The sequence below is a fragment of the Dendrobates tinctorius genome, unplaced genomic scaffold (assembly GCF_039654945.1).
Source record: "Dendrobates tinctorius isolate UK_male_01 unplaced genomic scaffold, ASM3965494v1 ptg000270l, whole genome shotgun sequence".
In the NCBI taxonomy this organism is placed as follows: domain Eukaryota; kingdom Metazoa; phylum Chordata; class Amphibia; order Anura; family Dendrobatidae; genus Dendrobates; species Dendrobates tinctorius.
In genome coordinates this window covers 8,774,166-8,796,644 of record NW_027361937.1, presented here as the reverse complement: position 1 = coordinate 8,796,644, position 22,479 = coordinate 8,774,166, and the positions used below count along the sequence as shown (strand labels likewise).

Genomic DNA, 22,479 nt, shown 5'->3' with positions numbered 1-22,479 from the left:
CATCATTTGCAGCCCCCCTCCATCATTTGCAGGCCTGCTCCATTATTTCCAGCACCCCCTCCATCATTGGCAGCCCCCTCCATCATTTCCAGCACCTCCTCCATCATTTGCAGCCCCCCTCCATCATTTGCAGGCCTGCTCCATTATTTCCAGCACCCCCTGCATCATTTCCAGCACCCCATCCATCATTTGCAGCCCCCAATTTATCATTTGCAGCCCCCAATTTATCATTTACTGCCCCCTCCATCATTTCCAGCACCCCTCCATCATTTCCAGCACCCCTCCATCATTTCCAGCACCCCCTGCATCATTTCCAGCACCCCATACATCATTTGCAGCACACCATCCATCATTTGCAGGCCCCTCCATCATTTCCAGCACCCACTCCATGATTTCCAGCAGCCCCTGCATCATTTCCAGCACCCCCTCCATCATTTGCAGGCCCCCCTCCATCATTTGCAGGCCCCCCTCCATCATTTGCAGGCCCCCCTCCATCATTTCCAGCACCCCCTCCATCATTGGCAGCCCCCTCCATCATTTGCAGCCCCCCTCCACCATTGGCAGCCCACATGCATCATTTGCAGCCCCCCTTTCATCATTTGCAGCCCCCTCCATTATTTCCAGCACCCCCTCCATCATTTCCAGCACCTCCTCCATCATTTGCAGCCCCCCTCCACCATTGGCAGCCCCCATGCATCATTTGCAGCCCCCCTTTCATCATTTGCAGCCCCCTCCATTATTTGCAGCCCCCTCCATTATTTCCAGCCCCCTCCATCATTTCCAGCACCCCCTCCATCATTTCCAGCACCCCCTCCATCATTTGCAGCACCCCCTCCATCATTTGCAGCACCCCCTCCATCATTTGCAGCACCCCCTCCATCATTTGCAGCCCCCTCCATTATTTCCAGCACCTCCTCCATCATTTGCAGCACCTCCTCCATCATTTGCAGCCCCCCCTTTCATCATTTGCAGCTCCCTCACCCATTTAATTCATTTGATAAAGAAAAAAAAACGTTTTTCATACTTACCTCACCAGTGATCCCCAGCAGGCACAGCTGCAGCTCCTTTTGTCATGGTAGACACTGTACCTGGAAGGAGCCCATACATTGTATCATTTTCAGCAGTGAATCAGCTAGACTGTATGGGCTGTAGTCAGGACCTGCAATGAGCCCCTACATTCTAGCTACAGCCATGTCACATGACCAGAAGTCCAGGGAGGGCGGAGGGAGAGAGTCGGAGCTGCGCAGCTGTCAAGGTAAGACAGCCATGCACAGCTCAGAGAAAGCTGCCGGCCCACGTGTGCGCCTGGGGGAGCGGCCCGGGGGGCATATGCCTCCCTGCCAGCCAGCGAACAACGGCAACCTGTTAGCGTCACAGGTCACGGTGGTGTGAACCACTGCTTGCAACAAGTGCAGTGTCCGCCCTGATGGACGCCACTAACCAGCCTAACAAGCGGTGCTGGAAAGAACACATATGGCACTACTGTAGCGGATGCTGCGGTAGCAGTGGCCAAGGAGGCCTATACTGGCCGACGCTCAAGGCGCTAGCGGTAGATGTGGAGCAACACTTAGGCGCTATGCAGTGCTAGAGCTAATGTGCTGACTCTAATTCCTAACCCTAACTCATACGTAATATCCATGGAGGGGGGAATTATAATGCGTCAGTCACCAGGCTCATTCATCCATCATCATACATATGCTAAATACATTAGCCTCAGAGTCTATCATAGCGCATGGCGGGGCGTCCATGCGAGCCTATTAAAGCCATGCACTTCCGGGACCTTCCTGATCCTCCAGGTGGACCAATCAGAACTGGAGAAGGACCTGAGCATGTGACTCCCGATCCCCAATAGGAGATCGTCTCATGAGCATGCTCAGTGGACCGAAGGAAGGGCTTAGACTCTGGAGTCTTTCGCTACTGGACAGGTTGCATTGTCATAACTGAACCAGAGGTGGCAGCAGCAGCAGCAACCAAACCCACAATGCTGGTGTGGGCAGAATGCTGGGATCGTGGAGTCTGCTGAGCTGTTATGCACACACACTGATTACAAGCAAACAGGTCACAGGTGAAGATGTTACCTTTAAAAGCCAGTCAAACCCATTTGTGTCAACTTCTGTGCATGTTATCAGGACAAAATCACCAGCGTATGTAAACTTTTGATTAGGGTAATTTGGATGTTTTGGGTTGTCATTATGATTTAACCCCTTTCCGACATTGGGCGTATATTTACACAGATTTCGGACTCCCTCCCTTTGATGTGGGTACTGGCTGTGAGCCCACATCTTTCCCAGGACATGTCAGCTGTTTTGCCCCTACAGTATTATGGCCCCACTTGCTATCATAAACCAATAATGTATGTTCCTCATCCTGGCCCACATACAGTTATGTCACTCCTATATTTAATAATGTCCCCATCCTGGGCCCCTTTATTCAATAATGTTCCCATCCTAAACCCCTTTATTTAATAATGTCCCCATCCTGGGCACCTTTATTTAATAATGTCCCCATCCTGGGCACCTTTATTTAATAATGTCCCCATCCTGGGCACCTTTATTTATTAATGTCCCCATTCTAAGCCCATTTATTTAATAATTTTCCAGTCCTAGGCCTCTTTATTTAATATCACTATCCTAGGCCCCTATGTTGCCCCCATCCTGAGCCTCTATGTCCACTTTAATAAGGTCTCCATCCTGGGCCACTTTATTTAAAAACGTCTCCATCCTAAGCCCCTATGTCGCCACATCCTAGGCCGCGATGTTGCCTCCATCCTGAGTCCCTATGTCAGCCCCTATGTCCACTAGTACTACCCTGCCCAGTCACAAAGGGAGAAAGAAAAAAAGATTCTTCTCACCTTCCTACGCTCCTCGGTGTCCTCTTGCGGCTTCATACTCGGCGTGGTCGTTAAAATGCTTGCGCTGACATCACATAGCAGTAACATTGAGGCTGTGTGCCCACGCTGCGTTTTTGTAAGCGTTTCCGCAGCGTTTGAGCCAGATCAGACACTGCAGAAATGCTTAAAAGAAGCTTCCCATTAAATTTAATGCATTTTTAGCTTTTTGTGCCAATGCATGCGTTTTTTCCGCTCAGAAAACGCTTAGCGGCTAAAAACACAGCATGCTCATTATTTTCCGCATAGCTCCGCGTTTTTAGCCATTTCCAATGTTCCCAGAAACCCCACGGAAAAAACTGCATCAAAAACGTGCTGTTTTTGTGCAAAAATCACGCAAAAAACGCACGGAAATAAAACGTGCAGTTTCTGGGAAGGAGTCTGGTTTTCTGAGCGTTTAAATATGCTAACGCGGGTCCATAGCCTGAAAGGCCGCAGGCATAAGCGTGCGACCTCTTATGGGGTGGAGGCCATTTAAAGGGAATCTGTCACCTCAATCTGGCGGGCTATTTAAATGCCTTGTGTCCGGTCTGATGGGCGGTGTTTCGTCTCCTTTTCTCCACCCCAACCTTGGCCGCTGTCCGCAATATTTTCGGGAATTTGAGTTGTTGTCCTCCATAGTCGGTGAACTATGTCCCAGAACACAGCAAAATACTTCCGGGCCAAATTGAGGTGACAGATTCCCTTTAACATCACTGCTAGTTGATGTTGGCGCGCGCCCTGTCACAGTTGCAGCCTGTGCCTCATCATGGCTGGTCAGGTAATAGACCCTGCTTGCACGCGCCTCTGCACTTTTAAAGGGTCTGTGCCCCTAAAAACTGTATTTATTTATTTTTCTTCCTCTCTGTTGGGCCCACCAGGCATTTCACCGGTACCCCGCCAGGCCAGTCCAACTCTGCCAATAACACGTGGCTCAAACTCTGTTAGGCTGCGTGCACACGCTGCGGATTCACCTGCGGATTTTTCCGCACGGATTTGCAGGTAAAACCGCAGGTAAAGTGACATGCGGTTTTCCTGTGGATTTGCACCTGGACAATGGAACAGGTGTCAAACCGCTGCGGAATCTGCAGAATTGGCATGCTGCAGATTTAAAACCACAGTAAAACCGCGTGGAAAAATCTGCAGCATGTGCACTGCGGACTTGAAATCCCATTGGCTAACATTGTACTGTACACTGTCTGCGGAACTGCTGAGGGTCCGCAGGGCCGGATCCACAGCAGAATCCGCAGTGCGTGCACATACTCTTAGGGTGTGTGCACACGCTGCGGATTGTCCGTGTGGATTTGTTAAAAACCACAGGTAAATCCGCAGGTCAAAAGACCTGTGGTTTATCTGCAGTTTTTCTGTGGTTTTCCCCTGCAGTTTGACACCTGTCATGGAGCAGGTGCTAAACCGCTGCGGAATCCGCACAAAGAATTGACATGCTGCGGTTTTGAAATCGCAGCAAATCCGCGCGGAAAACTCTGCATTGTTTGCACTGCCGTTTTCATTTTCCATTGAATTTAATGGTACTGGTATAGTAGAGACCAAACAGACAAAACTAGAGCATACGCAGGACCAAAACTGCTGCGGATCCACAGCAGAATCCGCACGCACCCTTAGAGTGTGAGCCGAGTATCATCTTACTGTGATCTGATGTTCTCTCAAGAGAGAATCGCAGCACAGGTGCGGAGAAGATGGAGAACTTAATTTCACACCCTATAGACTTGTATGTGCGTGCGTGATCCAAATATCAAATTCACTCGCAGCACTGCTGAATTGGCATGTGAAAAGCGCTGGTTGGCACTGCCCAATAGTATAACACTGGAGCGAGTGCTATCCGATAAAACATGTGCTAGCACTAGGTCATGTTATGCTCTTAGAAACTCAGGAAATGGAGAACGACTCTGCTGTACAAACTGTGTTCCCCTGGGAACCACTGATCTGTGATGGCACAGGTACTGACCACCATTGGATGAGGTATGACAATTCACCAGATGTCATTGCTGCAGGGCATTATGGGGAATCCTGTGTGGCCACGCAAAATGATGACCTGCTCTCTGATGCTTTAGCGGTGTGGGAAATGGCACCAAGCAAGTTTTATTTTTTGTAAATATCGAATCTCAAAGTCTTTCAATTTGCGTGACGTCACGAATTTTAGGAAATGCAACTCATACTGAATTCTCCGCAGATCGATCTGCTCATCTCTACTGAGGTAGTAGAGACAAAACTAGCGCATCCTACGATTTGTAGCTTTTGTGCCCTAGCTCAAGGACTTTCATTGATATGCAACAGACCAGAGACAGGACTCTGGTCAAAAAGACTATGTGAACAAGGCCTAACCCCAGCAAGCAATAATACTTTGGAATACGTAGGCCATGTTCCCATGTCACGGCGATATTGGGTTTGCAACTAATGAGTTCCTATGGTTTCGCATTGTGACTTAGTTCCCAATGTCTTGGAGTTTCTGTCGCTGGTTGCAAGATGCTCACGACTCGCTTGCCATAGACTTTAATGCCAGTCACAAGCGACCTCTCTGTTATTTGGCCATGTTTGTTTTATTATTGCGGAATGACAACTCTAAAATAGTTGCACAGATGAGTTTTGCACTGTGACACGTCTGTTAAAAAAAGGCCTTGCCCTGTGGGTCTCTGTGTTGTAGGGCTGTGTAGTAAGCTGCCATTCAGTCAGTGCTGGGCTGGAGGGTGTAGCCAGGGTGTGACTGACAGTGCAGGCACCCATTACTGTCTGGCCACCAGAAACCGCCTCTTCCAGAGAGGAAGGTGCCTCACCCAGAAGCAGCAGTGTGGTAGACTTCTGCAATCTCTGGCTGTAAGGTAAGAAACCTCAGACTATCGGGCCCCCAGTGTAATGATCTCTGTGCTACATGGTGTTTGCCCTCACAGGCCTGCAGCCCCCCAGCCTGACTGCCATCTAGTCCTCCTCTTTTTGGACTGCTTTCATTGTCTGCTTTCCTGAGACCTAATGACATAGTCTGAGAAATGGAGTTTTGTTTTTCCCCAGCTGTAACATTCTTGCTTTTAACTTCCAGCTTTTATTACTGTCCATTAAAATACTTCAGTCCCTGCTAAAAGTTGCAAAATATGGCGCATATTTTATCGCACTAGTCCTCTATAATGGCGACAAACTGAATATAATGACTCGTGAGTCAGACACGAGTAATGTAGTACAGGAATTCGGAATAGGAGACCCCCCCCCCATCTGTTTTGGCCGCTGCGGTGTACAGTACCGTGATTCCCTATGGGAATCAAAAACCGCAGTGCAGACGGAGCGGAATTTTCCGCGCGGATTATCTGCGGTTTTCAATCCGCAGAAAGAATTGACATGTCAATTCTTTCTGCGGATTCTCCTGCGGTTTGCCATCTCCTCCATTGAGGAGATGAAAAACCGCAGGGCAAAACCGCACAGCAATCCGCAGGTAAAACCGCAGGTATTTTGACCTGCGGTTTCACCTGCGGATTTTACAAAATCCGCACGGATGAATCCGCACCTAATCCGCAGCGTGTGCACACAGCCTAAGGGCACCATTGGTATCTCTAGGGTACGTTCCCGCTATCAGTTTTTGATGCTGCGTAATTTTGCTGTGCCAAAAATACAGCGTATAAAGCTATGTTCACATGTTAAGCTTTTGCTGCATTTTTAAGCAATTTAAAAGCTGCGTTTTACAGTACCAGCAAAAACAGATTTCAGAAATCTCATGCACACGCTTTGTTTTTTTTTCTTCTCCTGACTGAATTGGAAAACTGCACCTCATAATGGATGAGATGTAAAACTGCAGCGTTTCTGCACCAAACAATTGACATGCTGCGGATTGTAAACCGCGCGGAAAAATCCGCAGCATGTGCACAGCGGTTTTTTTCCATTGAAAATAAAGGTACTGTACAACGCAGCAGAATCTGCTGCGGACCCGCAGCTGCGGAACCACAGCAGAATTCGCACCGTGTGCACATACCCTTAAACTGCTGCATGTCACCTTTTTTTTTTTTTTTTATTTTGCCATTTTTTCACCCATGGTAAGCAATAAGAGAACAGAAATGCAGCAAAAATGTTATCCTTTTCATATTTTATAGTGAAATACGGTAAATACACCCACGCAGGTACACCAGGACACCATTTAATTTTGTGATTTTTTTTTTTTTTTTTTTTTTCACCCTCCCCCCCCAAGTTTACTCTAAAATTACTTGGTTGTCCTTACATGAGCATGGCTGTTAGTATTAGTACAGTTTAATTATATTTAGTGATACCATGTAAAAGGTGAGATAAATAAACAAATCCTTAGCATCTCAATGCCTGACCAAGTGTGCGAAAGCATCTCAATGCCTGACCAAGTGTGCGAAAGCATCTCAGTGCCTGACCAAGTGTGTGAAAGCATCTCAATGCCTGACCAAGTGTGTGAAAGCATCTCAGTGCCTGACCAAGTGTGCGAAAGCATCTCAGTGCCTGACCAAGTGTGCGAAAGCATCTCAATGCCTGACCAAGTGTGTGAAAGCATCTCAGTGCCTGACCAAGTGTGCGAAAGCATCTCAGTGCCTGACCAAGTGTGCGAAAGCATCTCAATGCCTGACCAAGTGTGCGAAAGCATCTCAATGCCTGACCAAGTGTGCGAAAGCATCTCAATGCCTGACCAAGTGTGCGAAAGCATCTCAATGCCTGACCAAGTGTGTGAAAGCATCTCAGTGCCTGACCAAGTGTGCGAAAGCATCTCAGTGCCTGACCAAGTGTGCGAAAGCATCTCAATGCCTTACCAAGTGTGCGAAAGCATCTCAATGCCTGACCAAGTGTGCGAAAGCATCTCAATGCCTGACCAAGTGTGCGAAAGCATCTCAATGCCTGACCAAGTGTGCGAAAGCATCTCAATGCCTGACCAAGTGTGCGAAAGCATCTCAATGCCTGACCAAGTGTGCGAAAGCATCTCAATGCCTGACCAAGTGTGCGAAAGCATCTCAATGCCTGACCAAGTGTGCGAAAGCATCTCAATGCCTGACCAAGTGTGCGAAAGCATCTCAATGCCTGACCAACTCAATGCCCTGAAAAAGTCTTAGGTAAACCATGCCTGACCAATTCACCCCCCCAACGCTGTTTTTAAATTTGAAAATGTGTATTTTTTCTTCTTAAGTGTATATTTGAAATCCGCAACACACCAATTTCTTGTGCCGGTGCGTCGAGTTTCATGTGTAGCTTTTCCCAGTAGAAATGCTTTAGGAAATGCATATGCGTTTTTAGGCCATGTGCACATGTTGCGGATTCTGCTGCCGGATCCGCAGCGTTTCAGGCTCTGCGGGTCCGCAGCAGATTTAGCTGCGTTGTACAGTACCATTGTTTTCAATGGTAAACTGAAAAGCACTGTGCACATGCTGCGGATTTTCCGCGGGTTCAAATCCACAGCATGTCAATTCTTTGTGCGGAATCCGCAGTGGTTTCACACCTTCTGCATTGTAGAGGTGTGAAACCGCAGGCTAATCTGCAGGTAAACCCTCAGGTCTTTTGACCTGAGAATTTACCTGTGGATTTTTCCAAACCCACGCAGAAAAATCCGCAGCACCTAAAACTACGTGTGCACATAGCCTCAGAGTGTTTCAGCTGCAGAAACGCAAGAAAACCGCATGTAAATCACACATGCCTGTTTCAATAAAGTTTTGTCAAGGCCAAGGATACCAGGAAGCTTTATTGAAAAAATGACATAGCAAAAAGAGACAAAAAACAGACTCAAAAATGTGCTCTAAAACGCAATAACAACAAAAATTGCAAGTAACCCAAGTATGTATTTAATGGCTCCAGGAAATTTGCAACATCAAAAAACTCCCCAAATATTCATTATGGGAATGTAGCCTTAGGTAGCTCCAAACGATATCGGGCGGCATCATTGAGGGTATGTTCCCACGTAGTTTTTAGTCTCTGCGGATTTTGTAGAGAAAACCGCAGGAAATCCGCAGGACAAAGTGCTGCGGATTATCTGCGGATTATCTGCGTTTTTTCTGCGGTTTTGCCCTGCGGTTTTACACTTCATAATGGATGAGGTGTAAAACCGCAGCGTTTCTGCACCAAACAATTGACATGCTGCGGATTGTAAACCGCAGCAAAACCGCGCGAAAAAAAACGCAGCATGTGCACAGCTTTTTTTTATTTCCATAGGAAATAAAGGTACTGTACAACGCAGCAAAATCTGCTGCGTTTCTGCAGAGCCAAAAACGCTGCGGAAACGCAGCAGAATCCGCAGCGTGTGCACATACCCTCAGACGCCCTGCCTGAGCTACCTAACCCAGGGTCCTAAGTCGGGTCTGCAATATGAAAACATGTCCAAACACCATTTAAATCTCTGCCTTGAGATGCTTTTTGTGTGTAGATTCATCATCAGGAGAACTGTTTTAGGGGTTGTATTCAACTAGTGTTAATGAAGCAGGAATACCTGCTGCACTGAGAATGCCGATTTCCAGGTCACCACCTGACAGCACACTGGAGGGCGTCCTTCTCATCCGTAGTGGGACAGGAAACCACAAGAGTTTAAAAGGATCCTCCCCTTCCCATCCCTCAGTGTATTTCCTGTCCCACCGCGGATAGGAACAACGAGAGAATATCCGGCCGTTCCATGCAGATGGTCAGGATCGGGGGGCCCAGCCTTACCTTTCCTACCTGCTGAGATCTGCAGCTGACACCCGATGGAGGGTCCCTCAGCTACTCCGGTGTAGCGCTGCTCCCGGACGCCGGGTTGCTTCCTCCTCACGGGAGCTCTCAACCTTGGATGCCACCACCGCCAGACCGCCTCTGGGGTTTCTAGGGCCCACAAGCGGTCCACCGACAGCAGATTACCGCCCGGAGGAGCCGCTATGCCCGGAGGCAGGCGCGCGCAATAGCAGGCGCACGTCATAGTCTGGCTGCGCCCCAGGGCCGGCCGCCCCACCGGAGTAGAACGCGCAGGCCAGGGCGTGCGACTGAGACCGGGGCGGCGCGTCACTTCCGGCCACGTCGCCACTAAAGCACCTCAGGCGGCGACCACCCGGTACCAGGCTGTATTGATCAATTAATCGGTGGTATGTGTTGACTGTTTTGATGAAGTATGAATTATATGTTGATTTGCTTGATATATTTAGTCTTAAAGTGCACCCATTTTATTATTCCCTTGTACCAGTTTTTGAGTGCAAATTAAAGGGAATCTGTAACCCCTTTTTTCAATTATGAGCTGCCAGCACCGCCATCAGATGCTTATCTACAGCATTCTGTAATACTGTAGATAAGCCTTCGATGTAACCTGAAAGATAAGAAAAAAGAATTAGATTATACTCATCCCGGCGTCCGGTCCGGTCTGATGCATGTCGCCGTCCGGTGCCTCCCATTTTCTAGCGATGACGTCTTCTTTCCTTCCTGTCGTGTCTCCAGCGCAGGTGCACTGCTCTGCACTGCTCAACAGGGCAGAGCAGTGCACCAGCGCTGGAGCCACGACAGGAAGGAGAGAAGAGGACGACATCGTATGAAGATGGGAGGGACCGGACCGTGACACCCATCGGACCATTCCCCCCCCCCACCCGGTGAGTATAATCTAACTCCTTTTTCTTATCTTTCCGGTTACATCGAGGGCTTATCTACAGTATTTCAGAATGCTGAAGATAAGCCCTTGATGTCGGTGCCGGCAGCTCATAATCGAAAAAAAGGGGTGACAGATTCCCTTTAATGGTCTGAATGAAACCAACTAATAGTCAGACTTTAATGGGGCTTCTCTGCCTCCATTTGAAACTGGAATTTTTTTTTTTTTTTTACTGATCTAAATGGTACAGACAAACCAAAAGAATAAACTGAATGTGAACAGGGTCTAAAAAGACTGGGTAATTTTCTTTATGCCAGAATATTTGTATTTAGTAAAATATTTCAGGAATGTATGGCAGTCTGCTCAGGAGAGAAAGTTATTCTGTGCCTCAGAAAATAGACAGCTGTGGTAAATTCTCAGGACCTTTTACTTGTCTGGATCAAATTAATACTTGTGCACAATATAATTACTGACACTTTTCACAGTTTAGGGTTAGAAAGTCCATTTAGTATTGCAGTGATTTAGTCTTTACATTGTTTTCTGAAAATTGGGGTGGGGGGGAGCTCAATGAAATGTAGAAACCTCATTACCCATGGACTCTCCTTTAGAGAAGACCTGTTTCCATAAATATGTAATTTTTTATCTGGGCAAAATACTGCTGTTTTCCTGAATCTGGCAGTTTTTTTTTTTTTTTTTTCCATTTCTGCACCTTTTCATTTTTAACCCCTTTCCGACATTGGGTGCAATAGAACGCTGATGCCGGACTACCCCCTCTTTGGTGCAGGCTTCGGTACTGAGTCCGTACCTTTCCGGGCACATGACGGCTAATCTATACAGCTGACATGTGCCTGCAACAGCTGCAGGTGGGATCATGATCCACCTGCAGCTGTTAACTAGCTCAATGCCACTGTCAGTCTCTGACAGTGGCAGTCAACTCTTGCTTACCCGAAGCATGTTGCTAATCCCGCCCAGTGGTGACCCTGTCACATGATTGCTGGTCACCGACGGGTCGGCATGACAAACGGAGGTCAGCAGCAGACCTCTTTGGTTGTCATTGTCAGATTGCTATGAGCGCCACCCCCGTGGTCGGCACTCATAGCAAGTGAGCATTTCTGCTACACACAGGCAAAGTACCGCAGCTTTTAGTCTCCCATTGAGACAATTGAAACCTAAAAAAGTAAACTAAAAAAAATATATTTAAAATAAATCAAATCTCAAAACACCCCTCCCCTTTTTTTTGCCTCATACAAAACAGTAAAAAAATCAAATATACACATTTGGTATCGACAAGATCAGAATCACCTGATCTATCAATATAAAAAAATTAATCCAATCATTAAACTGCGTAATGAGAAAAAAAATTAACTTCAGAATTGTTTTTTTGGTCATCGCTACATTGCAATAATGGGCGATCAAACGATTGTATCTGCACCAAACTGGTATCAATAAAAATGTCAGCTCAAGATCATGAAAAATGGAGACTCTAAGGGTATGTGCACACGCTGCGGATTCTGCTGCGGATCCGCAGCGGTTTTAGCTCTGTGGGTCCGCAGCAGATTCTGCTGCGTTGTACAGTACCTTTATTTCCTATGGAAAAAAACGCAGTGCACATGCTGCAGATTTTTCCGCGGGTTGCAATCCGCAGCATGTCAATTCTTGTGCGGTTTCCGCTGCGGTTTCACACCTTATCATTATGGGGTGTGAAACCGCAGGGCAAAACCGCAGATAAACAAAAGTCCCAGTTATGGCTCTGGGAAGAAGGGGAGCAAAAAATGAAACCACAAAAACTGAAATACATCTGGTTGTTAAGGGGTTAAGATAAAGTCCCCTCTTCCCCTATATATAAATTTAGGCTTATTCAAGAAGACTATCCTAGGGAAGAGTTTTTAGGTCCACTTGGCTAACAAGAGTAGATTTACATACAGATATGGGCCATATCTAAGGCTAGTTTCACACTAGCGTTCTCGGGCGCAGGGCCGCTGCTAAGCCCCGCCCCCAGCCGCACCCCCTCCGGTCAGCTCCTCCTCTGATCGCATGATGCTGCATGCAATCAGTATACCCTATATTTAGCGTTGGGTACGCTGACCATGCGCTGGTATGATTTTGCTGGCGCTGCGCCCAGCTCACAAAAATGCAACACAGCTGGTTTTTGTGTGCTGGGCGCAGCGCCAGCAAAATCATACCAGCGCTCACCCAATGCTAAATATAGGGTACGCTGATCGCATGACGCTGCATGCGATCAGAGGAGGAACTGACCGGAGGGGGCGCAGCCGGGGGCGGGGCTTAGCAGCGGCCCTGCGCCCAAGAACGCTAGTGTGAAACTAGCCTCAGTAAGGCTTAATTCACACAAGTACATTAACCACTTCACGACATATGACATAAACTTATGTCATATGTCGTGTCCCTTCAGTGCGAGCTCTGGTGCTGAAAAGCATCTGTCTTTGCACGTGACAGCATATTTAATTGGCTGTCATGTGCCTTTAACAGCCGCAGGAGATGGTAGCGCTTCAAAAATCCTGCCTATCGGTGCCGTTGTCACGTGATTGGAGGCGTGGATGAGTTGTCATGACAACCGGTGGGTGTGTGTGGTCCGATTCTCATAGCCATTCGATACATGCTGCGATTGTTTTCCCATGCTGAATTGATTTTACTATTTTTTTTCTTTATCTGTGCATCCGTCATTTACAGCCGTTTGATATGCGTCTAACATCTATTTTTATATATCAACAATTGAAAAATTTTTTTTTTGCATTTATTGACTTATATAGGCCAGTTTAAAAAAAAAAAAATCAACTTGTGCACGCTGCGATTTTTTTTTTTTCTTTTTTTTTTTTTCACTAGGTACACTTCAATACGTAAAAAATGGATTCAACAGGTGCTGTATTCCGTATTCGTGTAGTGCTGATCACAAGTGGACGTGTTATATGGCCTTATGCCACTTTTAAGTCTTTGATACACTTTTAGCTGCTGGAAAAATGTTTAGTAGGCAAAAAGCTTTAACCCTGACTTCTTTTTACAGGGAACCTGTCGCCAGAAAAAAACGCTATTAGGGTGTGTGCACACGCTGCGGATCCGCAGCAGATTTGGCCCTGTGAATCCACAGCAGTTTCTGCTGCGGTGTACAGTACCATGATTCCCTATGGGAATTAATAACCGCAGTGCAGATGCTGCGGAATTTTCTGCGCGGATTTTGCTGCGGTTTCAAATCCGCAGAAAGAATTGCATGTCGATTATTTCTGCGGATTCCGCAGCGGTTTACCATCACCTCCATTGTGGAGATGATAAACCGCAGGGCAAAACCGCAGATAAACCACAGGTCTTTTGACCTGCGGATTTTGCAAAATTCGCGCGGATGAATCCGCAGCAGATTCCACAGCGTGTGCACACAGCCTTAAACTGCATTTGTGGGGTTAATCTGCAGTTTAATAGCGGTATTAACCTATCTGGCGCCGGAACTTGGCAAGAAGCTGTGGGGAGAAAATGAACTACATTCCCCTTGGCAGCATTTGGGTCTCAACATGGGGGAGGTGCAGGTTCAGTGGCGGCTGTAACTGCGCCTCTGTCCCTGACTGACTGCCGACCCCAATGCAGAGCCAGTGTCGGTCAGGGTTGTGGGTGCGATTACAGCTGCCTCTAAACCTGCAGCCGTTACTGAAACCCCAAGACTGCCGAGTAGGGGGTAAAGTTAATTTTCCACCCGCTTGTTTGGCTAAGTGCCGGCGTCGAATAGGTTGCTATTAACCTGCTTCTAAAATATAATTGTTGTGTAGCTGCTAACCAGGACATGGCTGTAACCTGAGGGCAACATTCAGCAGATTCTGAAAGCATGTGTGACCAAATACTAATGATTTCTTCAGTGCATGTCCTGTCATGTTGCAGTAGCTTCCCCCATTGGAGTAGGCCTCGGTGTACTGTAATCTACACAGTACAAGTGACCTGTTTTCTGTGTGGAAACCTCGCAGTAAGTGTCCAGTTTTCCTGTATTGTCGCCACAGGAGAAATTGGGCATTGCACAGTAGACAGTCACATCAGTGAGTCGGTGGCATCATACAGGAGAAGTCTTCTACAGTGAGGGACGCTCTTTGTAGCCTCTCATTGTCCCAGTACACCGAGAAGAGTAAAGGCACTCGTATGTCGTATATCTCAGAATGGACAACATGCTCAGTACAGTAGGGACTAGCCCAACTCCTGAAAGGGCCGTCAATGGTGACACATCGTTTCAGGGTGGGGAATAGAGGCTGCAGCAGTGACCACAGCCCCTTCTCCTGCTTAATATCCCAGCATGCTCTGGGGGTTATCAAATGAAGCGCCATCAAAATATTACTACATTAAAATTAAATAAAGCAATTAGATTAGGGAACAGTAGAGACTTTTTAATTTAATCCTTATTAGACTATTACGGTATATTGAAATACCGTAATAAATTTAGGATGACAATATTCATTTCGGACCATCCCTTTTAATTTTGATATTTGCACTGTTCTGCTATTTTGTAAAGTGACTTCCGAACATAACAGGCTACTGAGAACCCCGAATCTGCTGTCGAAGCTGAACCTTTTATTCTTCTCTATTGTAATGAACGTCCAGTAACCGGAATGCGAAGTAGTCAAACCTGTTTTCCGAGGCTCTCTTTACTGAGAAAGGTGTGGAATATCAGAATGTGTTTGGTACATGTGCAGTGAGGATTGTAACAATGTGAGATACGAAGAAATAATAGCTAATATAATAAATGTAGGGCCAGAAGGCACTTGCAAAATGATTGGCCAACAGTTCCGCAGGTTATCTTGCACATTGTCAGTTTTGCAGTAGGATAATACTTTCTTCCATACATAAACCAGCTTTCCCAGAAACCGGCCCTTCAATTATAAACCAGTTTCTACTGATGCCATGGGATATGAGAGCCCTTACCATGTCTACTATAACCATCAGACAGAAGGTGCCCATGCGTAATGCCTGCTGCAACGCAGTAGCACACAACCTCCACCTGGGGTTGCGAATGCAGGAAATACGGGTACACTCACAGTGAAACCACAGAGCAGCAGGCAAGAGCTACTAGGTGGCAGAAGAGTAGACAGAAATTCGGGGTCAGCAACAGAGAGGGAACAAAGTACCAGAGATCACAGCAATACACGTGGTCAGAAACAAGCCAGAGAATCAGCAACGGTCGGAAGCGGATAAGACAAAGACAGAAATAGGTCAGGATGCAAGCCAAGTCAAAACCAGGGAAGCGGCACACTAACGGGAAACACTGAGTCAGGTTGGGAATTGGGGAAAACAGAGACGTGGGATCAGATGGCAAACGTAGCAGGACCAATCAGAGCACTCATCTACAGCAGCCCAAGACAGGAACTATAACCGACATTGCCTGCAGAAAGCAGCAGCAATAAATGGCAAACCTGAACTGAGGCTGAGAAAGGTTAACCCCTACATGACCAGACCGGGAAAAAAGGAAAGCAGGACTCCAACCCTTGTCTGGATCATGACACCATGTAGCTTGACTACTTGTTGGCCAAGCAGTTATCTCTCAAATCCACCCACATTAGGATTGTAATTTGTCCTCTGAGTAGAGTAGAAACAGGTGCTGCTTGGCACCTCTAATATTGGCTTTTATAGTTACAAATCAACCTATAGTCCCCACTTCCAGTCAGGAAGCCCCCATATACACTTTAGGCCCCCTTCACACATCCACTTAAAAAAACATGCTCGTGAGACAGTTCATTTTTGCTATCTGTGTGGTTTTCTGTTGGCCATCCGTGTGTACCACCTGTATGCTGTCTGTGTGACGCCTATCGGAATAAAATGTATTCAAGCAATTACTGATTTTTATGGGTTAAATATGTGCAAAGATAATAGATATCCGTGAGATATATGATTTGTGCCTTGCATGTGTAGCTTATTTTACATCTATTAATCAAATGAATGAAAAATGTGTTCGTCCCCCTCCCCATTTTTGGTAACCAGCAAAGATAAAGCAGACAGCTGAGAGCTGATATTATCAGGCTAGGAAGGTCCATGGTTATTGGGCACTTTCCAGCCTAAAAATAGCAGCACGCAGCTGCCCCAGAAGTGTAGCATCACACGAGATGCTCATTCTGGCGCTTTGCCTTGGCTGTTCTCAATGCCCTGATGCTTTTGTAATCGGGGTAATGGTTTTTGGGGTTTGTCAGCTGTGAATTGTCCAAAAACACATCTGACATTAAAGGGAAGGTGCCATGATTTTAATTTTTGTATTAATAATCATTGATTATATAATTTAATTTTGTATTAAAAATCTACTTTAATAGTTTTTATTTATTAACTTTTACTTCTGCCACTGGGAGCTGCCATTTTAACTAGTGGGGGCGTAAGTGTCTGGGCAAAACGCTTGCACGCCTCACTTAGAGCAGCCATGGGCATAAGAGACTGCAGTCGGACACCGACCGCATCACATGCATTGAGGCAGCTCCTCCTGCCTCTTGGCTGTGATATGGGCACGCCCCCTGGGCTGTCCAGGTCACATCTGTGGCAGGAGATTGCAGCCATTTTGTTGTAGCCCGCAGTGTATGCTGTGGGCTTTATTTTCCCCTTTCATCACACACACTGCTCAGTGCATGTGATGACAGGAGCTGTGTTGTGAGTTCATTTTCCCCTTCACCGTCGATGTCTGATGAACTCCCTCTTCTGGTGAAGGAAGGTAGTGAGGCTGATTACCAAACACCTGATCTGGTAGATGATGACTGGGTAACAGGAAATTCTGACTGGATATAAGGCAGCCGACGCCCTTCTGAGTCGCTGGTGATTTCTCTGTTGGATTCTTGGAGACCAGTCTGATTCCTGCTTCCCAAAGATAAGTTTTTGCTCTGCTATTGAACTTATTAGTTTTGTTTTCTTTACCTTGTTTTTTGGAGTTCAGCCATCCCCGGTCGGGGGTGTGCTGAGTTCCATTTTTGTCTCTGATCAGTTTGTCTCTTTGCTCTGTCTTCAGAATTTACCTGAGTACTGATATAGTCTTTTTGAAGTCCTAGCGACTTCAGGGCCTGTTTTTCCTATCAGACGGTTGGGACATTTTTTGGTAGGGTTTTTTACGGATTGCAGACAGCAGCTTTTCTATCCTGTCCTTTTTAGTTAGCTTGGGCCCCATCGTTTGCCCAACCTATCTTTCTATCTGTGTTAGTGTTTTCATCTTGCTTCACCGTCATTATATGTTGGGGGCTGCCTACTGCTTTGGGGTCTGCTCTGGGGCAGTTTAGATTTCCCCTTTCTTTCTTTAGGCCTATTTAGTTCTCCGGCTGTGATCGAGGGGTCTAGGGCATCGTAGGAACCCCCCACGGCTACTGTTAGTTGTTGTGGATAGGATCAGGGGTCTGCAATCCGATAGCTGCCAACCTCTACGGTTTTCTGGACTTAGCTTGTATTTTTGTTTTTTCCTCCTTCGGTGACTCATTCATAACAGAGCTGCCTGGGAGAAGCTGCTGGGAACCGAGGATCCAGGGTAAGTGTCTGCAGCGGGGAGCGGTGATCACAGCCTGTAATTAGTATCACAGTACAGGCTGCGATCACCGTTCACTGCCGACCTGTTCAGAGGACAGCAGGGAGATCTTCACACAGCTGTGCCCTGAATAGGATGCAGCACTTCCTGGGAGAGAAGTGAAGGTAAGTACAAGCTTTTTTTTTTTCCCTATGCATTGTATAGATGGGGGAGCCATGTATGCCAGGCTGGCTGGCTGGGGGGGCGCCTGCATGCCAGGCTGGCTGGCTGCGGGGGCCATCCTTGGTGACCATCTACTTGTCAGTATATCTTTGCAGTCACCAACAAAATGGCTCCGCATTGTGATCCTAAATCTCAACCTCTCTTATCCTTTAGCAATCACCCAGAAGGGGAGGAGAGGAGTGACATCACACACGTCAGCAGATTTGGACCATATTTACTGCAGTGCAGTAATGTGAGCTACTTGTACACTAGGTTTTTGTGTTAATGTTCAGTAGCTGCTGCCCCTAGTGTTTACAAGTGGAAATACCAAACCTTTTAAAATTACTTTTGATGTTTTATTAAATTATAAACTTATTATATAATATTTTTAACAAAATTTAAACATTAATCCTTTACATTTTTTCAATTGCTGAAAATAAAAATAATTTGGCACCTTCCTTTAACCCCTTCACTACCAAGGGTGGTTTGCACGTTAACTACCGGGCCAATTTTTACAATTCTGACCACTGTACCTTTATGAGGTCATAACTCTGGAACGCTTTCATGGATCCTGGTGATTCTGACATTGTTTTCTCGTGACACATTGTACTTCATGTTAGTGGTAAAATTGCATTCAAATAACTTGCGTTTATTTGTGAAAAAAACGGAAATTTGGCGAAAATTTTGAAAATTTCGCAATTTTCCAACTTTGAATTTTTATGCCCTTAAATCACAGCGATACGGCACACAAAAAACTTAATACATAACATTTCCCACATGTTTACTTTACATCAGCACAATTTTGCAACCAAAATTTTTTTTTGCTAGGAAGTTATAAGGGTTAAAAATTGACCAGCGATTTCTCATTTTTGCAACACCATTTTATTTTTAGGGACCACTTCACATTTGAAGCCACTTTGAGGGGTCTATATGATAGAAAATACCCAAAAGTGACACCATTCTAAAAACTGCACCCCTCAAGGTGCTTAAAACCACATTCAAGAAGTTTATTAACCCTTTAGGTGCGTCACAGGAATTTTTTGAATATTAAAAAGAAAATGAACATTTAACTTTTTTTCACAAAAAAAATACTTCAGGTTCAATTTTCTTTATTTTACCAAGGGTAACAGGAGAAATTGGACTGCAAAAGTTATTGTGCAATTTGTCCTGACTACGCTGATACCTGATATGTGGGGGGGAACCACTGTTTCGGCGCATGGCAGAGCTCAGAATGGAAGGAGCGCCGTTTGACTTTTTCAATGCAAAATTGGCTGGAATTCAGATCGGACGCCATGTCACGTTTGGCGAGCCCCTGATGTACCTAAACAGTGGAAACCCCCCCAAGTGACCCCATTTTGGAAACTAGACCCCCCAAGGAACTTATCTAGATATGTGGTGAGAACTTTGAACCCACAAGGGCTTCACAGAAGTTTATAACGTACAGCGGTACAATTAAAAAATCATATTTTTTCCACAAAAATGATCTTTTCACCCACAATTTTTATTTTTCCAAGGGTAACAGGACCCTAAAAGTTATTGTGCAATTTGTCCTGAGTACGCTGATACCCCATATGTGGGTGTAAATGACTATTTGGGCGCATAGCAGAGCTCGGAAGGGAAGCAGCGCCATTTGACGTTTTTGGCTAGAATTGAGATCGGACACCATGTCGCGATTGGAAAACCCCTGATGTACCAAAACAGTGGAAACCCCCCACAAATGACACCATTTTGGAATCTAGACCCCCCAAGGAACTTATCTAGATGTGTGGTGAGAACTTTGAACCCCCAAGGGCTTCACAGAAGTTTATAACGTACAGCAGTACAATTAAAAAATCATATTTTTTCCAAAAAAATGATCTTTTCACCCTCAATTCTTATTTTTCCAAAAGTAACAGGACCCTAAAAGATATTGTGCAATTTATCCTGAGTACGCTGATACCCCACATGTGGGTGTAAACCACTATTTGGGCGTATGGCAGAGCTCGGAAGGGAAGCAGCGCCATTTGACGTTTTTGGCTGGAATTGAGATCGGACACCATGTCGCATTAGGAAAGCCCCTGATGTACCAAAACAGTAGAAACCCCCCACAAATGACACCATTTTGGAAACTAGACCCCTCAAGGAACTTATCTAGATGTGTGGTGAGCACTTTGAACCCCCCAGTGCTTCACTGAAGTTTATAACGTCCGGGCGTGAAAATAAAAAAATCGTATTTTTTCCACAAACATGATCTTTTAGTCCCCATTTTTTTATTTTCCCAAGGGTAACAGGAGAAATTGGACCCCAAAAGTTGTTGTCCAATTTGTGCTGAGTACGCTGATACCTCATATGTGGGAGAAAACTACTGTATGGGCACACGTCAGGGCTCGGAAGGGAAGTAGTGACGTTTTGGAATGCAGACTTTGATGGAATGATCTGCGGGTGTCATGTTGCGTTTGGAGAGCCCCTGATGTACCTAAACAGTGGAAACCCCCCACAAGTGACCCCATTTTGGAAACTAGACCCCCTAATGAACTTATCTAGATGTGTGGTGAGCACTTTGAACCCCCCAGTGCTTCACAGAAGTTTATAACGACCGGGCGTGAAAATAAAAAAATCGTATTTTTTCCACAAACATGATCTTTTAGTCCCCATTTTTTTATTTTCCCAAGGGTAACAGGAGAAATTGGACCCCAAAAGTTGTTGTCCAATTTGTCCTGAGTACGCTGATACCTCATATGTGGGAGAAAACTACTGTATGGGCACACGTCGGGGCTCGGAAGGGAAGTAGTGACGTTTTGGAATGCAGACTTTGATGGAATGGTCTGCGGGTGTCATGTTGCGTTTGGAGAGCCCCTGATGTACCTAAACAGTGGAAACCCCCCACAAGTGACCCCATTTTGGAAACTAGACCCCCTAATGAACTTATCTAGATGTGTGGTGAGCACTTTGAACCCCCCAGTGCTTCACAGAAGTTTATAACGACCGGGCGTGAAAATAAAAATATCGTATTTTTTCAACAAACATCATCTTTTAGTCCCCATTTTTTTTATTTTCCCAAGGGTAACAGGAGAAATTGGACCCCAAAAGTTGTTGTCCAATTTGTCCTGAGTACGCTGATATCTCATATGTGGGAGAAAACTACTGTATGGGCACACGTCGGGGCTCGGAAGGGAAGTAGTGACGTTTTGGAATGCAGACTTTGATGGATTGGTATGCGGGTGTCATGTGCATTTGGAGAGCCCCTGATGTACCTAAACTATTGAAACTCCCCACAAGTGACCCCATTTTGGAAACTAGACCCCCCACGGAGCTTATCTAGATGTGTGGAGAGCACTTTGAACCCCCAAGTGCTTCACAGAAGTTTATAACGCCTGGGCGTGAAAATAAAAAAAACATTTTTTTCCGCAAAATTATATTTTTGCCCCCAATTTTTTATTTTCCTAAGGGTAACAGGAGAAATTGGACCCCAAAAGTTGTTTTGTAATTTGTCCTGAGTAGGCTGATACCCTACATGTGGGGGTAAAACACTGTTTGGGCACATGGCAGAGCTTGGAAGGGAAGGAGCACCATTTGACTTTTTCAACGCAGAATTGGCTGGAATTGAGATCAGACGCCATGTTGCCTTTGGAGAGCACCTGATGTGCCCAAACAGTGGAAACCCCCAATTATAACTCCAACCCTAACCTCAACACACCCCTAACCCTAATCTGAGCCCTAGCCCTAACCCTATCCCTAACCCTAACCCTAGCCCTAACCCTAGCCCTAACCCTAACCCTAGCCTTAACCCTAGCCCTAACCCTAGCCCTAACCCTAGCCCTAACCCTAGCCCTAACCCTAGCCCTAACCCTACCCTAACCCTAGCGGGAAAATGGAAATAAATACATTTTCTTTTAGTTTTATTATTTTTCCCTAACTAAGGGGGTGATAACGGGGGGTTTGATTTACTATTTATGGCGGTTTTTATGTTTGGCGGCTGTCGCACGCTAAAAGACACTTTTTATTGTAAAAATAGTTTTTGCATCACCACATATTGTGAGCTATAATTTTTCCGTATTTTGACCCACCGAGTCATGTGAGGTCTTATTTTTTGCGGGACGAGTTGTCGTTTTTATTGGTACCATTTTCGGGCACGTGACATTTTTTGATCGCTTTTTATTCCGATTTTTGGGATGCAGAATGAACAAAAACCAGCTTTTCATGAATTTCTTTTGGGGGGTGCGTTTACACCGTTCCGCGTGCGGTAAAATTGATAACGCGTTTTTATTCTTCGGGTCAGTACGGTTACAGCGATACCTCATTTAGGTCGTTTTTTTATGTTTTGTCGGTTTTTTGCAATGAAAACAATTTTATATAAAAAATAATTATTTTTGTATCGCTTTATTCTGCGAGCTATAACTTTTTTATTTTTTTGCGGATGATGCT

General features: G+C 45.8%; 1 protein-coding gene across 4 annotated transcripts in view; it reads left to right on the top strand.

Annotated features, from left to right (window-relative positions):
- The first annotated feature begins 1,890 nt into the window (after positions 1-1,890).
- Positions 1,891-22,479, top strand: part of CPNE1 (copine 1) — a 96,711-nt gene continuing 76,122 nt past the window's right edge. For 2 of the 4 annotated variants that reach the window (XM_073559386.1, XM_073559389.1), the window contains exon 1: positions 5,555-5,703. The gene's annotated coding sequence lies outside the window, so the exon portion shown is untranslated. Of the gene's footprint in view, positions 2,145-5,554; positions 5,704-22,479 lie in introns of those variants that run through there. The other 2 variants (XM_073559388.1, XM_073559387.1) reach the window with 2 other exon arrangements.